The 15,593-nt window shown below is 40.3% G+C and overlaps 1 long non-coding RNA gene and 2 pseudogenes across 1 annotated transcript; all 3 read left to right on the plus strand.

Annotated features, from left to right (window-relative positions):
* The first annotated feature begins 516 nt into the window (after positions 1–516).
* Positions 517–8,956, plus strand: LOC144299181 (uncharacterized). Its single transcript, XR_013365941.1, has 3 exons — positions 517–1,004; positions 1,647–1,741; positions 8,627–8,956. It is a non-coding gene; the product is annotated as an uncharacterized LOC144299181 (long non-coding RNA).
* Positions 4,924–6,451, plus strand: LOC144299558 (peroxisomal trans-2-enoyl-CoA reductase pseudogene; annotated as a pseudogene).
* Positions 8,957–10,739: 1,783 nt separating the features above from the next.
* Positions 10,740–15,593, plus strand: part of LOC144299609 (nebulin-like) — a 71,809-nt pseudogene continuing 66,955 nt past the window's right edge.

A 15,593-nucleotide genomic window follows, 5' to 3' on the forward strand; every position in this document is an offset into this window, starting at 1 on the left:
CCACAACAGGTTAAAGTTAGATATAAGCAGATGCCCATATCTTTAGGTCCAGAACACCACCTAGGGACCCAGAGCCTTAGGGGTCCTTGAACCTGAAGAAAGGAATAAGAGAAACTGGGAGGCTCCGTGGTTTCTGCTTATACCAGAAGCTGTGGCTCAGGGTGCAAGTGAGTGTGGCAAGTCGATCCCAGGGCTTTGGAGGGCAGCTGAGAGAGCAGACACACAGATCACTGGGCTGGGCCAGGTTCCACCTGCTCTGGGGTCTGAGTCCGAGGGGGCCGACCCATCTCTGAGGACTGTCCCTAAACTCAGTTCAGTGACAGGGCAACTATTTCCTGTTGAGGGAAAGAAGCTTAAGTTGACTTGCATCTAACTTGGGTTTACAACCTCCAGATGACATTAATTCATTCAAGCATATATTGAGTTCCTGCTATGTATCAAGCTCTGTTCTAGAAGTTAGGGATATGGCAGTGAACAAACATCAGAGAACCTGCCATTCTAATGAAGGAAGGCAGACAATCTAGGAGGAAGTAAGATAATTTTAGGTAGTGATAACTGCTACCAGAAAACAAAACACATAATAGGGGAGAGATTTGGGGAGGAAGAACTCTGGTTAGGGAGATTCCCTAACTCTGGTTAGGGAAGTGATTTCCAATGGACCACCTGTGAGCAAGAATTTGTTCTCATTGCTAGGACAATAAGGGGATAGAATAGCCCCTTCTAGGAGAGGTATGTCTCTAATTATATATACACAATTGATAATATGATTTAAAGATTACTTATTTGGTTAGTTTGGTTCATTTTAATAATTTCCAAGAGCCTCAGTAATTTTCCATAGACTGACTAAGTTGAATTTCTGGACTGCAAGTGTTGAAAGTCAGACTCCAGAATGGAGTACCCATCCCAAAGTGCTGCCGATGGACTCCTGACCAGAACATTGTCCAGCAACTAGGATGGCCCTATTACCTATTACAACATCATCCTGACCCACAATTTCACAAATGGTGAGTTAAAATTTGAACTGTGAGTACTTCTGTATTCCTAGTCTTAACCCTTTATTAATTTATAATCACAAAGTTGGAGATATTCTCACTTGTGTGCTATATGATCTTGAAGTACAGGAATTGAATAAAACGGTTGGAAAACCTATACATAGGACCCAGATATGCACAATTAATAACTTAATTGTTTTATTTGTATTAATATAATTTAATATTAAATAGTAATGATTCAATACTAATGGCGATCATATAATGACTACTTACTCCATGGCAGGCAGGAGGCTAAGGAAACAATGTGCCTCAGCACATCTAATCCTCAGAACTGCCCTTTGAGTTCAGTAGCATCCCCAGGGTGAAAAGAGTATGCAATGTTAAGAACCCCTAGCTCCAATTACTAGCTGCATGACCTCAAGCAGAGCATTCCTCAGCTCTGAAATGGGAATTAAGATGCTATATACCACATAAATTGTATGTGTGTGAAGATTAAATGAGATAATGGTTATAAACTAATATTGAACGTGCTTAATGGGAGCTTTTAGAGTTACTGTTGTAAGTCTAAAATGTTCTGTACTGAGTAGAAATTTGGTAGTCATTCAGTTCCATTTTCTTTTTGCTCTCCATGTTTTTATATGACCAATCTGGAAGGCTTCTGGCTGAATGTATGCCTGCTTACAATTTATCACAAAAAGAGCCTCGTGTGCACTTCCAGCCATTCCCCCAATCCCTGAAGCCGAAGGGAAGTAAGTATACGTAAGCCAGCTGGAAGGACTGTGTGAGCTAATGAGAATGTTTATAGCAGTGTGTGAAGAGTGAAAACAATAACATTTTGCTGTTTTTTCTTTAAGGTTTGTTTGGGGCATATATATCTGTTTTAAAAAGATTATTTATTTATCTATCTATTTATCTATCAGAGAAAGAATAGTAGGGGGAGCAGCAGGCAGGCCCAACACGGGACTTGATCCCAGGACCCTGGCATAATGACCTGAGCCAAAGGCAAACATTTTAATTGACAGCTTCCCAGATGCCCCTGGAGCATATATATCTTAATAGATTCAAACACACTACAGAGAGAAAAAAATTTTTTGCTACACATAACTTTATTTTTCCTTTGGGTTAAGAAGCTTTATTACAAATTTGACAGCATGACCAAAACAAATAACACATGGATAATTACCATAAAGCTTTATGGATCTAAAAATATTTGCCATGAAAAATAAGTCACTGTGTATCTCTCGTTTTAAGAATCACAATGAGGAGCACCTGGGTGTCTCGGTTGAGCATCCAACTCTTGATTTTGACTCAGAGCATGATCTCAGGGTCATGAGGTCAAATCCCACATCAGGCTCCACATTCAGTGCAGAGACTGCTTGTCCCTCTCCCTCCTCAACTTGTGTTCTCTCTCTCTAAAAGAAATAAGTAAACTCTTTAAAAAAGAAAAAATCATAATGATACCACAATTTAGATTTATTGCCCACCTTTACAATTAAATATTAAAACCTTTTGGGGGATCCATGGGTGGCGCAGCGGTTTGGCGCCTGCCTTTGGCCCAGGGCGCGATCCTGGAGACCCGGGATCGAATCCCACATCGGGCTCCCGGTGCATGGAGCCTGCTTCTCCCTCTGCCTGTGTCTCTGCCTCTCTCTCTCTCTCTCTCTCTCTCTCTCTCTCTGTGTGTGTGTGTGTCTCTCATGAATAAAGAAATAAGATCTTAAAAAATATATATCCAGCAATTTTACTTCTGGGTATATACCCCAAAGAATTGAAAGGAGGGTCTTGAAGAATTTGTACAGCTGTATTCATAAGCACATTTATTCACAATAGTTAAGAGGCGGAAGGAACTCAAGTGTCCATCAATGGATGAACGGATAAACACGATGTAATATATAAGTACAGCAGAATTTTATTTCAGTCTTTAAAAGGAAGGTAATTCCTAACACATTGTAAGCATGGATGAACCTTGGGGACATTATGCTAAATGAAATAAGCTAGTCACTGAAGGACAAATACTATATGATTCCACTTGTATGGATCCACTTATACCCCTTGAGTTGGAGCAAGGTTATTTTAAACTGAAGTCATTTATGACACAGCAAATGCAGAAGCCTTTCTGGGTCTCATGTATCTGACTAAAGGCTTATCCTTCTGAGAGAGAAGCTGCCATAAATCCCTCTTTGGGGTAGTTTCACTCTCAGCCTGGACCACTTGCATCTGAGAAGTGGCAAACATGACAATATCATACTTTCCATTTGTTTTCCTAAAAGCTCCTTAGTCTTTTCCAGAGAAGCTCTTTCTTTGCTTTCCATCGCTTTCCCCTGTTCAGTTGGTATATAAACGTCTATCTCCAGCTCTTTAGGGAGCCTCTTCATCTGAATGCTCCTGCGTGAGTGTGTAAATTAATCTTGTCTTTTCTCCTGTAAATCTGTCAGTTAATTTTTTTTAATTTTTTTATTTATTTATGATAGGCACACAGTGAGAGAGATAGACGCAGAGACACAGGCAGAGGGAGAAGCAGGCTCCATGCACCGGGAGCCTGATGTGGGATTCGATCCCGGGTCTCCAGGATCGCGCCCTGGGCCAAAGGCAGGCGCCAAACCGCTGCGCCACCCAGGGATCCCAAATCTGTCAGTTAATTAATAGTCTCTAGATCACTGCATCTGAATTGGTAGGAAGTGTTTCCTCCTAGCACACTTACAAAGATATGTAGAGCGGTCCAATTTATAAAGACAGAAAGTTGAAGGGTGGTTTCCCAGGAGCTTAGGTGATAGAGGAATGGAGGGTTATTATTTACTGGGTACAATTTCAATTTAGTAGGATGAAAGAGTTCTGGGGATGGATGGTGGTGGTGGGTGCACAATAATGTGCTTAATGCCACTGACCCGCATATTTTAAAAAATGGTTAAGATGGCAATTTTATGTATATTTTACATAAATATACATAATATAAATATATTTTTACAATAAAAATAGATTATTTAAAAATGATAAAATCATGACTCATGCAGATACAAAAACGAACAAGTGTTAAAGATTTATTTAACCGGCTAGTGAGGAGAAGTCAATTGAATAGGACAGAATGTACATGTCCAGAGACAAGAATTATTTTGCATTGCTATCACTTGTCTTCTGAAGTAGCTTAAAAACCATGAAAGACTAGGAAATAGTGAAGACTAGACTGAACAAGTAAGATATGAGCAATGCATAGTTTTTCACGGAAGTATCCTCTTTCCACCTATCACAGGATAGGGTCTGTCATTCAGCCAGCTCATTCACCCCAGACCACACTAGATTCAAGTCAAAGTCCAACACAGATCAAAATTGACAGAGGTATTTCACTAAAAAAAAAAATCCCAAACACAAATTCACAAAACGGTCTCTAAAAGAAAATTACAGACGAATCTCATTGATAAATACTGGTGCAATGGCATTGATAGTCATAATAGCATGTGACTACGTGAGAAATACTAGAAATGCAAGGATAGTCCAATATGAGGAAATCTTTTAATAAAACTCACCATATTGGGGATCTCTGGGTGGCTCAGCAGTTTAGCGCCTGCCTTCGGCCCAGGGCTTGATCCTGGAGACCCAGGATCGAACCCGTATCGGGCTCCCTGCATGGAGCCTGCTTTTCCCTCCGCCTGTCACTCTCTCTCTCTCTCTCTCTCTCTGACATGAATAAATAAAGTCTTTAAAAAAGACAAAACCAAACCTCACCATATTGACACAAAAGAGAGGAAGAGATCCCACATGATCATCTCCATAAAGGAGAAAAAGATGTAAAGGAAGCATATACTCAATAACCTGAAATTTGGATAAAGGCATTTAACAAAATTTATTTCTGGGATATTTATAGTTTGAAATTCAAAATAACTGTCAATAAGAGACTTCTGATGGAATATCAGTATTTAAAATGATAATCTATTTTTAATAAAATGAGATAATTTAGACAGGCTATTGATTTTTTTTTAAACATAAAAATTTTCCTGTAGGGACACCCGGATGGCTCAGGAGTGGAGTGTCTTCTGCCTTCGGGTCACGGCATGATCCCGGGGTCAGAGATGGAGTCCCACATTGGGTTCCTTACAGGAAGCCTGCTTCTCCCTCTGCCTATGTCTCTGCCTCTCTGTGTATGTGTCTCTCAAGAATAAATAAAGTAAAAAATATTATTATTATTATTATTATTATTATTATTTTTTACCATGTAAGTGACTTTAGCACTCCTAAGACTCAGATGCTTGGTGGAGATGGGCACTTGGGACAAGGGCAAGAGCTGGCTGGTTGCTGGCTTGCTGCAAGACCAACTGGCCATCATCACCAGAGGGGACACAGGTATCAGAAAGGCCATCATGACCAAGATCTTGCAGCTGGGGTGTAATGTGGTCATTGCGTCACGTAACTTTGATTGACTAAAATCTACTGCAGATGAACTGAGCCCACCAGGCTCAGGTCACTCCCATAAAATGCAACATCTGCAAAGAAAAGGCGGTGAACAATTTGGTCAAATCCACCTTAGATATTTATGGTAAGATCAATTTTTTGTAAACAATGGAAGAGGTCAGTTCAGGTCTCCTGCAAAACACATCAGTGCAAAGGGATGGCATGCTGTGATCGAAACCAAATTGATGAGCACCTTCTACATGTGGAGAGCAGTTTACAACTCCTGGATGAAAGAGCATGGAGGATCCATTCTGAATAATATTATCCTTGTTTAAAATGGATTTCCAGGACTTGTGTATAGTGCAGCTGCCAGAGCAGGTGTTTACAATCTCACCAAATCCTTGGCTGTAGAATAGGCCAGAACGGAGTAAGGAGCAACTGTGTTGCCCCTGGCGTCATTTATTCCCTGACTGCTATTGACAACTATGGCTCTTTGGCAAAAGACGTATTTGGACGGTTAAGAAAATTCCAGCGAAGCAAATTGGAGTTCCTGAGAGATCTCCCTATTGGTCTGCTTCCTGCTGTCTCCTGTAGCTTCTCTTATCACTGGAAAATTGGTGGATGGGGATGGGGCCAGTCTTTGTATATGGGAGTATTTGATATACAACTGGCCTTAGCGAGCGGGGGATATTTCTGTTGTCAAAAGGATGAGGGAGTCTTTCAGGAATAAAGCCAAGCTATGGAAACTACATATGTTTTTTATCCCCAAATGTCTTAGTATCTCCAGAATGCCCTTTGGTACTTTAGAGTTATAATAATTTGTACGGAAAAATCACTTTCTGCCTTTTGAATGTTATCAGTTATGCCCAAGCAGAAACTATTCCTGAAATAAATGCATTCTTAAGCCCCAACCAATGTTGTTTAGCCTGTGTTTAAAGACTTTTTTATGAATGAAATTAACATACTTTATTTATTATTTTTTAAAGACTTTATTTATTTATTCATGAGAGACACACAGAGAGAGAGGCAGAGACACAGGCAGAGGGAGAAGCAGGCTCCATGCCGGGAGCCCAATGTGGGACTCGAACCCAGGATTCCAGGATCACGCCCTGGGCCGAAGGCAGGCACTCAACGGCTGAGCCACCCAGGTGTCCCTCTAGAAAATTATTTTTTCACGCTATACGTCCACCTACCAAAAAGTCCTATTCATTGTGCATCATGGATACATCAGGGATTGGCATCTCAGTAATCAGTATGGGCCTTACCCTCACTGGGTGTTTTATTGGTAGTGGATTTTTTTCTTTCCTATGTGATGCATCTTACAAATTCTTTTTTTTTTAAGATTTTATTTATTTATTCATAGACACAGAGAGAGAGGCAGAGACACAGGCAGAGGGAGAGGGAGAAGCAGGCTCCATGCAGGGAGCCCGACGTGGGACTCGATCCGGGGAATCCGGGATCATGCCCTGTGCCCAAGGCAGGCGCTCAACCCCTGAGCCACCCAGGTGTCCCTGAGACAGGGAAGCATTGCGGAGGGTTTGTTGCTGCTGGATTTGTGGGAAAGCTCTGAGAGTGGAGGTTGGAGGACGAAGAGTTAGCTGCCAGATTCTCCTGCTGCCTAAACCTTAACCGTGACAGGCAGTTTCCCTCACTTTGCTGAGCCACCTTTCAGTGGAATCTTCTCCAAAGAAGCTCGTCTTTTTGTCTTAGCTATCTGTAGTCAACAATCTGGATACTGAAGACTAGATCCTTCTTTTTTTTTAAGATTTTATTTATTTATTCATGATAGACAGAGAGAGAGGCAGAGACACAGGCAGAGGGAGAAGCATGCTCTATGCAGGGAGCCCGATGCGGGACCCGATCCTGGGACTCCAGGATGGCGCCCTGGGCTGAAGGTAGGCGCCAAACCCCTGAGCCATGCAGGGATCCCCTGAAGACTAGATCCTTCAATAATACAGTGAGCTCTTGGGAGAGCTTCCTTTATTTATGTTCATCAGTTGGTTTTTGTTCTTGGGTCAATATTACTTTATGCAAATATCTGGTAAAGTTAGTATCTTTTAGCATTCTCTTATTTTGTTGTTTCTTCTAGATTAAAGTTATAATTATTTAGACAGATTACCAAAAATATTCTGATTATAACAATAAGTTAAGAATTTATATCTTTTCAATATTTGCTTTCTGCCCATTGACAAGTCTTTAGTTTTGTTAATTTTATTCCATTACATCAATAATTTGCTATTCTTAATTTTATTTCACATATTTATTATTAATGTCATCCCTAGTGATAGCCTGGTTAGGGTGTGGTTTCTTTCACGTGTCTAAGTTACTTTGCCATTGTACATTTACTATTCAGTTCTTGCTGGATATACTCAACATTCCCATCCAGTCACATCAATAAAAATATTCTTATTATATTAGCCTTTAAAAAATTTTTTTCTTTTAGCTTTCTATTGGTAAAAAAGGTAGAATCATGACTCTCATATAGAGTTATAAAGTGAATATGTGAGGCAGATGTTCTAGCCAATTCAAAAGAAGAATCCAAACAGTGCAGTTATATGACATAAAGGGATGGTGAGATGAATTATGAATAAAGATAAAACTGCTTTTCCACAGGTGGAAATTAGTGGAAAGTCACTACCAGGCTAGATAGAATTATATATCTATCAGTTACCTACAACATACAAGGAGTTACAAAATCGCACAAAGATAATGAACAGGAATCTGAGCTGATAATCTAGAATCTGATAATCTAAAAGGATATACATTATAAAGGATGCATAGTTTTCCACTGAAATACATGGGTTTTTTTCTATCTCTTTTTCTTTTAATTGCTATTGAGAGCACCAGCATTACATGTCATATTGCATTGGCCACAGCTTTCCCAATGTTGATAGTGTGTATGCTTGTCCTAATTCAAACATCAACAAAATACTGATAGTGCTGCTCGTTCTGTCTTTGTTTCTCTTGGTTCTCATGATATGATCCGTGTCCATAGGTATAGTCACTTTGCCATTTCTAATTCTGATTAGTTCTTTTTCTCTTCTTTACAGTCTGCCTATTTTTCTCCTAATGCTGTTTTTCTGCTAATTATTTTATCTTCAAGTGCTCGTAATTATGCCCTTTCTTCTGCTGCCTTTGTGGTTGATTTTATTCTTATTAAATGAATTGTAGAGTTTAATATGTTCAGTGTTCTTTAGTAATTGAAGAATCTGACTATGAATTTGCCTCTAACTAAAACCTTTACTTTACAGCAATGTCCACAATAGCCAAACTGTGGCAGGAGCCTCGGTGTCCATCGACAGACGAATGGATAAAGAAGACGTGGTCTATGTATACAATGGAATATTACTCAGCCATTAGAAACAATGAATACTCACCATTTGCTTCAACATGAATAGAACTGGAGGGTATTACACTGAGTGAAGTAAGTCATTTGGAGAAGGACAAACGTTATATGGTTTCATTCATTCGGGAAATATAAAAAATAGTGAAAGGGATTATAGGGGAAAGGAGAGAAAATGAGTGGGAAATATCATAGAGGGTGACAGCACATGAGAGACACCTAACTCTGGGAAACAAACAAGGGGTAGTGGAAGGGGCGGGGGGACGGGGGGACTGGGTGATGGGCACAGAGGGGGGCGCTTGACGGGATGAGCACTGGATGTTATACTATATGTTGGCAAATTGAACTCCAATTACAAAATAAACAAAACAAATAACTTTGCTTTAGTCTCAAGAACTTTGATGTGTCCCTCGTGCCAAAAGGGAAAGAACACTTTCTTCCCCTGCTTTTCTTTCCAGCATTTCCTTTTGAAAATTTGTGATCCTAATCTTCTTTGTTCTTTTCACACATATGTAATCTTTTAAAAAGCTGAACAAGCCTTTTGCCAGTTTTGCATTCTAGGTGTGTCTTTCTGGAGCCACCTCTGTGAAAGGTGAACACAGAGGAGTGTGGGGTTCTGTCTCCCTAACTCTGTGGAAGTTTTGTCCAAGCACTTGGCTCCAAGTTTTAATTTTTCCTTTGGACTAAGACAGTTGTATGTATGTAATGGATTGTTTCTGCCTAGCTATCTAAAAGGGTGAGATTTCTTTATCATTCCAATTTCTTTAGCTGAATGCCTGTGATATGCATCATGGTCTGGTTTAATGCTTAATAACAAAACTTTCATTCTTGTCTACATTTTGTGAAGGGGTTGTACTGGGTTGACAGGAGATTTTTTTTAAAGAGTTATTTATTTATGATAGACAGAGAGAGAGAGAGAGAGGCAGAGACACAGGAGGAGGGAGAAGCAGGCTCCATGCTGGGAACCTGACGTGGGACTCGATCCCGGGACTCCAGGATCCCGCCCTGGGCCAAAGGCAGGTGCTAAACCGCTGAGCCACCCAGGGATCCCCTGACAGGAGATTTTATTTAATTATTTCTCCCCCCCCCCAAAAAAAATTATTTCTCCCAACAGTGTACTTTTTTAATTACTTTATTTATTTATTTATTTATTTATTTATTTATTTATTTATGAGAGCCCAAGAGGGTGGTGGGGAGGGGCAGAAGAAGAGGGAAAGAGGGTCTCAAGCAAACTATATGCAGAGCGCAGAGCCTGGAGCCCTCTGCAGGGCTCAATCCCACAACCCCTGGGAGAAACCAAGAGTTGGACGCTCAACTGACTGCACCACCATGCAGCCCCCCAGCAGTGTCCTTTTGCTGTCTTAACAATCTGTGTGTTATGGTTGTTATTATCTAAAACTTATAAGAAAGTTAAAAGTCAATTTAAGTGATTGTCACGTTATATATACTCTGGTCCAAAATTTTGAAATCTTTTAAAGACATCTTGAGAAACATTTGTTGCTTTTATTTATTTATTTATTTATTTATTTATTTATTTATTTTGTTGTTGTTGTTGTTGTTGTTGTTGCTTTTATTAAGGACCATCTAGTACACTTGTGATTGGGACCTTATAATCATGACGATTACATTTTTCCAATGGTTGTTACTGATACATACTAGCACCACTGATGTCTATATGTCAATCTTATGTGACACAACCTGGCTGAACTCTATTATTCTGTAGGTTTGTCTAGGATTGTCTTGGATTTCCTGTGTAAAGAGTCATATGATCTACATTTATTAGCACTTTTGTTTCTTCTTTTCCTGTTCTCATACAACCTTTTTCCTTGTAAAAGTGTGACAGGATGTCCAGTACAGTGTTGAATAGAAGCGGCGATATGACATCTGAGTTAGTCCAGGCCCCACAGGAACCAGATGCTAAGATAGGAAAATGTGCAAGGATTTTACTAGGGGAGTTGTCTATGAAGGAAAATGAGGAAGGAGCCAAGGAAGGCTTGGAGAGCTACAGATGGACATAGGCGATGAGGCAATTAGGGAGGCAAGGTGAGGTGGAAGTGTGCCAGATCCACCAGGCACTCTCAAGCAGGTTCAGCAAAGTCCTTGGCAAGTCCTCAAACCAAAGTGTCTCCCAGGAGCTAGTCTGTTGCACGCAGTCCTTGGTGCAGAGCAACACATGTGAGGTGTGGCCCTTGCTCCAGGCTGCCAGGGATTCTTGTGGGCAACAGGGTGGGCCCTGGATCAGTGACACTCCCTGAATTGGACGTGCAGGGTGCATCAGGTGTGCAGGATGTGAATGGTGGCTCTTATTTGACTTTAAAGGCAGTGTATATAGAACACCACTACTAAATATCAGGTTCAGGAATTTTCTTCCTATCCCTTACTTGATTTTCCTGTCGCCATTGACACAGTTAAATAATTAATGACATTAACCCTTCTTAAGAGAACGATTTGTCAGTGTTTCATTGTTTAGGACTTTTACATCCAGCTTCAAAAGTGAGGGGATCCCTGGGTGGCTCAGCGGTTTGGCAACTGCCTTTGGCCCAGGGCGTGATCCTGGAGTCCTGGGATTGAGTCCCGTGTCGGGCTCCTGGCATGGAGCCTGCTTCTGCGCCTCTCTCTCTCTCTCTCTCTCTCTCTCTGTCTCTCATGAATGAATGAATGAATGAATGAATGAATGAATAAATAAATAAATAAATATCTTTATAAAAAAGTGAGATTGGCCAATAATTGCCAATATTCACTGTTCCTTAAAAAGGGACATATTATATTTCTCAGTTTTCTTGCCAACGCCATAATAGCATCATAGGAGTGGATTTCATACCTTGGTGAGATTACGAATGAATGTTTCCTGTCTCTGACTTCTATAGATTCTAGTTTTGTACTGTCCAAAAATGTAGCATGTAGCTACATGTAGCTATTAATTGAAATTAAATAAAACTAAAAATTGAGTTAGTCCCATGAGCCACATTTCAAGTGGTCTGTTGTCACATGTGTCTCATGGCTTTCACATCAGACAGCACGGGTCTAGAAAATCTCTGTCACAGCACAAAGATCTGCTCTGTAGCCTGGGTGGCCTTGGAGGGTAATGGGATGGGGCTACACTTCCCTAGGAAGTGTAGGAAGAAAGCCTAGGAAGCCTAGGAAGAAAGGAGGGTTTAGGCCGTGGAAAGAATGTAAGTGACCTGAAATTAACCTGATGCTTCATGAGTGAAGAAAGAAAACCTCCGGTTAAGGACCATCCTGCTAAAAGATAAAAGGGTCAACCAGGAAATTAAGGAAGAATTAAAAAGATTCATGGAAACTAATGAGAATGAAGATACAACCGTTCAAAATCTTTGGGATGCAGCAAAAGCAGTCCTAAGGGGGAAATACATCGCAATACAAGCATCCATTCAAAAACTGGAAAGAACTCAAATACAAAAGCTAACCTTACACATAAAGGAGCTAGAGAAAAAACAGCAAATAGATCCTACACCCAAGAGAAGAAGGGAGTTAATAAAGATTCGAGCAGAACTCAACGAAATCGAGACCAGAAGAACTGTGGAACAGATCAACAAAACCAGGAGTTGGTTCTTTGAAAGAATTAACAAGATAGATAAACCATTAGCCAGCCTTATTAAAAAGAAGAGAGAGAAGACTCAAATTAATAAAATCATGAATGAGAAAGGAGAGATCACTACCAACACCAAGGAAATACAAACGATTTTAAAAACCTATTATGAACAGCTATACGCCAATAAATTAGGCAATCTAGAAGAAATGGACGCATTCCTGGAAAGCCACAAACTACCAAAACTGGAACAGGAAGAAATAGAAAACCTGAACAGGCCAATAACCAGGGAGGAAATTGAAGCAGTCATCAGAAACCTCCCAAGACACAAGAGTCCAGGGCCAGATGGCTTCCCAGGGGAATTTTATCAAACGTTTAAAGAAGAAACCATACCTATTCTCCTAAAGCTGTTTGGAAAGATAGAAAGAGATGGAGTACTTCCAAATTCGTTCTATGAGGCCAGCATCACGTTAATTCCAAAACCAGACAAAGACCCCACCAAAAAGGAGAATTACAGACCAATATCCCTGATGAACATGGATGCAAAAATTCTCAACAAGATACTGGCCAATAGGATCCAACAGTACATTAAAAAAATTATTCACCATGACCAAGTAGGATTTATCCCTGGGACACAAGGCTGGTTCAACACCCGTAAAACAATCAATGTGATTCATCATATCAGCAAGAGAAAAACCAAGAACCATATGATCCTCTCATTGGATGCAGAGAAAGCATTTGACAAAATACAGCATCCATTCCTGATCAAAACTCTTCAGAGTGTAGGGATAGAGGGAACATTCCTCGACATCTTAAAAGCCATCTATGAAAAGCCCACAGCAAATACCATTCTCAATGGGGAAGCACTGGGAGCCTTTCCCCTAAGATCAGGAACAAGACAGGGATGTCCACTCTCACCACTGCTGTTCAACATAGTACTGGAAGTCCTAGCCTCAGCAATCAGACAACAAAAAGACATTAAAGGCATTCAAATTGGCAAAGAAGAAGTCAAACACTCCCTCTTCGCCGATGACATGATACTCTACATAGAAAACCCAAAAGTCTCCCCCCCAAGATTGCTAGAACTCATACAGCAATTCGGTAGCGTGGCAGGATACAAAATCAATGCCCAGAAGTCAGTGGCATTTCTATACACTAACAATGAGACTGAAGAAAGAGAAATTAAGGAGTCAATCCCATTTACAATTGCACCCAAAAGCATAAGATACCTAGGAATAAACCTAACCAAAGATGTAAAGGATCTATACCCTCAAAACTATAGAACACTTCTGAAAGAAATTGAGGAAGACACAAAGAGATGGAAAAATATTCCATGCTCATGGATTGGCAGAATTAATATTGTGAAAATGTCAATGTTACCCAGGGCAATATACACGTTTAATGCAATCCCTATCAAAATACCATGGACTTTCTTCAGAGAGTTAGAACAAATTATTTTAAGATTTGTGTGGAATCAGAAAAGACCCCGAATAGCCAGGGGAATTTTAAAAAAGAAAACCATATCTGGGGGCATCACAATGCCAGATTTCAGGTTGTACTACAAAGCTGTGGTCATCAAGACAGTGTGGTACTGGCACAAAAACAGACACATAGATCAGTGGAACAGAATAGAGAATCCAGAAGTGGACCCTGAACTTTATGGCCAACTAATATTCGATAAAGGAGGAAAGACTATCCACTGGAAGAAAGACAGTCTCCTCAATAAATGGTGCTGGGAAAATTGGACATCCACATGCAGAAGAATGAAACTAGACCACTCTCTTTCACCATACACAAAGATAAACTCAAAATGGATGAGAGATCTAAATGTGAGACATGATTCCATCAAAATCCTAGAGAAGAACACAGGAACACCCTGTTTGAACTCGACCATAGTAACTTCTTGCAAGATACATCCACGAAGGCAAAAGAAACAAAAGCAAAAATGAACTATTGGGACTTAATCAAGATAAGAAGCTTTTGCACAGCAAAGGATACAGTCAACAAAACTCAAAGACAACCTACAGAATGGGAGAAGATATTTGCAAATGACATATCAGATAAAGGGCTAGTTTCCAAGATCTATAAAGAACTTATTAAACTCAACACCAAAGAAACAAACAATCCAATCATGAAATGGGCAAAAGACATGAACAGAAATCTCACAGAGGAAGACATAGACATGGCCAACATGCACATGAGAAAATGCTCTGCATCACTTGCCATCAGGGAAATACAAATCAAAACCACAATGAGATACCACCTCACACCAGTGAGAATGGGGCAAATTAACAAGGCAGGAAACAACAAATGTTGGAGGGGATGCGGAGAAAAGGGAACCCTCTTACACTGTTGGTGGGAATGTGAACTGGTGCAGCCACTCTGGAAAGCTGTGTGGAGGTTCCTCAAAGAGTTAAAAATAGACCTGCCCTACGACCCAGCAATTGCACTCTTGGGGATTTACCCCAAAGATACAGATGCAGTGAAACGCCGGGACACCTGCACCCCGATGTTTCTAGCAGCAATGGCCACGATAGCCAAACTGTAGAAGGAGCCTCGGTGTCCAACGAAAGATGAATGGATAAAGAAGATGTGGTCTATGTATACAATGGAATATTACTCAGCTATTAGAAATGACAAATACCCACCATTTGCTTCAACGTGGATGGAACTGGAGGGTATTATGCTGAGTGAAGTAAGTCAGTCGGAGAAGGACAAACATTATATGTTCTCATTCATTTGGGGAATATAAATAATAGTGAAAGGGAATATAAGGGAAGGGAGAAGAAATGTGTGGGAAATATCAGAAAGGGAGACAGAACGTAAAGACTGCTAACTCTGGGAAACGAACTAGGGGTGTTGGAAGGGGAGGAGGGCGGGGGGTGGGAGTGAATGGGTGTCGGGCACTGGGGGTTATTCTGTATGTTAGTAAATTGAACACCAATAAAAAATTAAAAAATAAAATAAAATAAAATAAAATAAAATAAAATAAAATAAAATGGTAAGAAAAAGGTCAAATTGTCTCGAAGGGTGCCGTTCAGATATGGCTCTCTGTGCTTCTAGTAGAGAAAGACCCTTAAATCTAGTGTGTCTTTGTCCTGCCTGAGAGGAAAGATATTTTCTTTCCAATAGAAAAAATACCGCCCAAAAATAGAAACTCTCAACTTTACTCCCGTGGATGATAGAGCTGATTACGAGACTGCAAAACAAAGCGGTGAGATCCTAAATGATGTGAGTACCTGTCATTCTAAAATTACCCGATCATGAAATGTCATTTCCAAAGATTTTCACCTACTTTAGCTCAGCGTGCAGTCATTGTCTGAGA

The sequence above is a fragment of the Canis aureus genome, chromosome 27 (genome assembly GCF_053574225.1).
Source record: "Canis aureus isolate CA01 chromosome 27, VMU_Caureus_v.1.0, whole genome shotgun sequence".
Taxonomy (NCBI): Eukaryota; Metazoa; Chordata; class Mammalia; order Carnivora; family Canidae; genus Canis; species Canis aureus.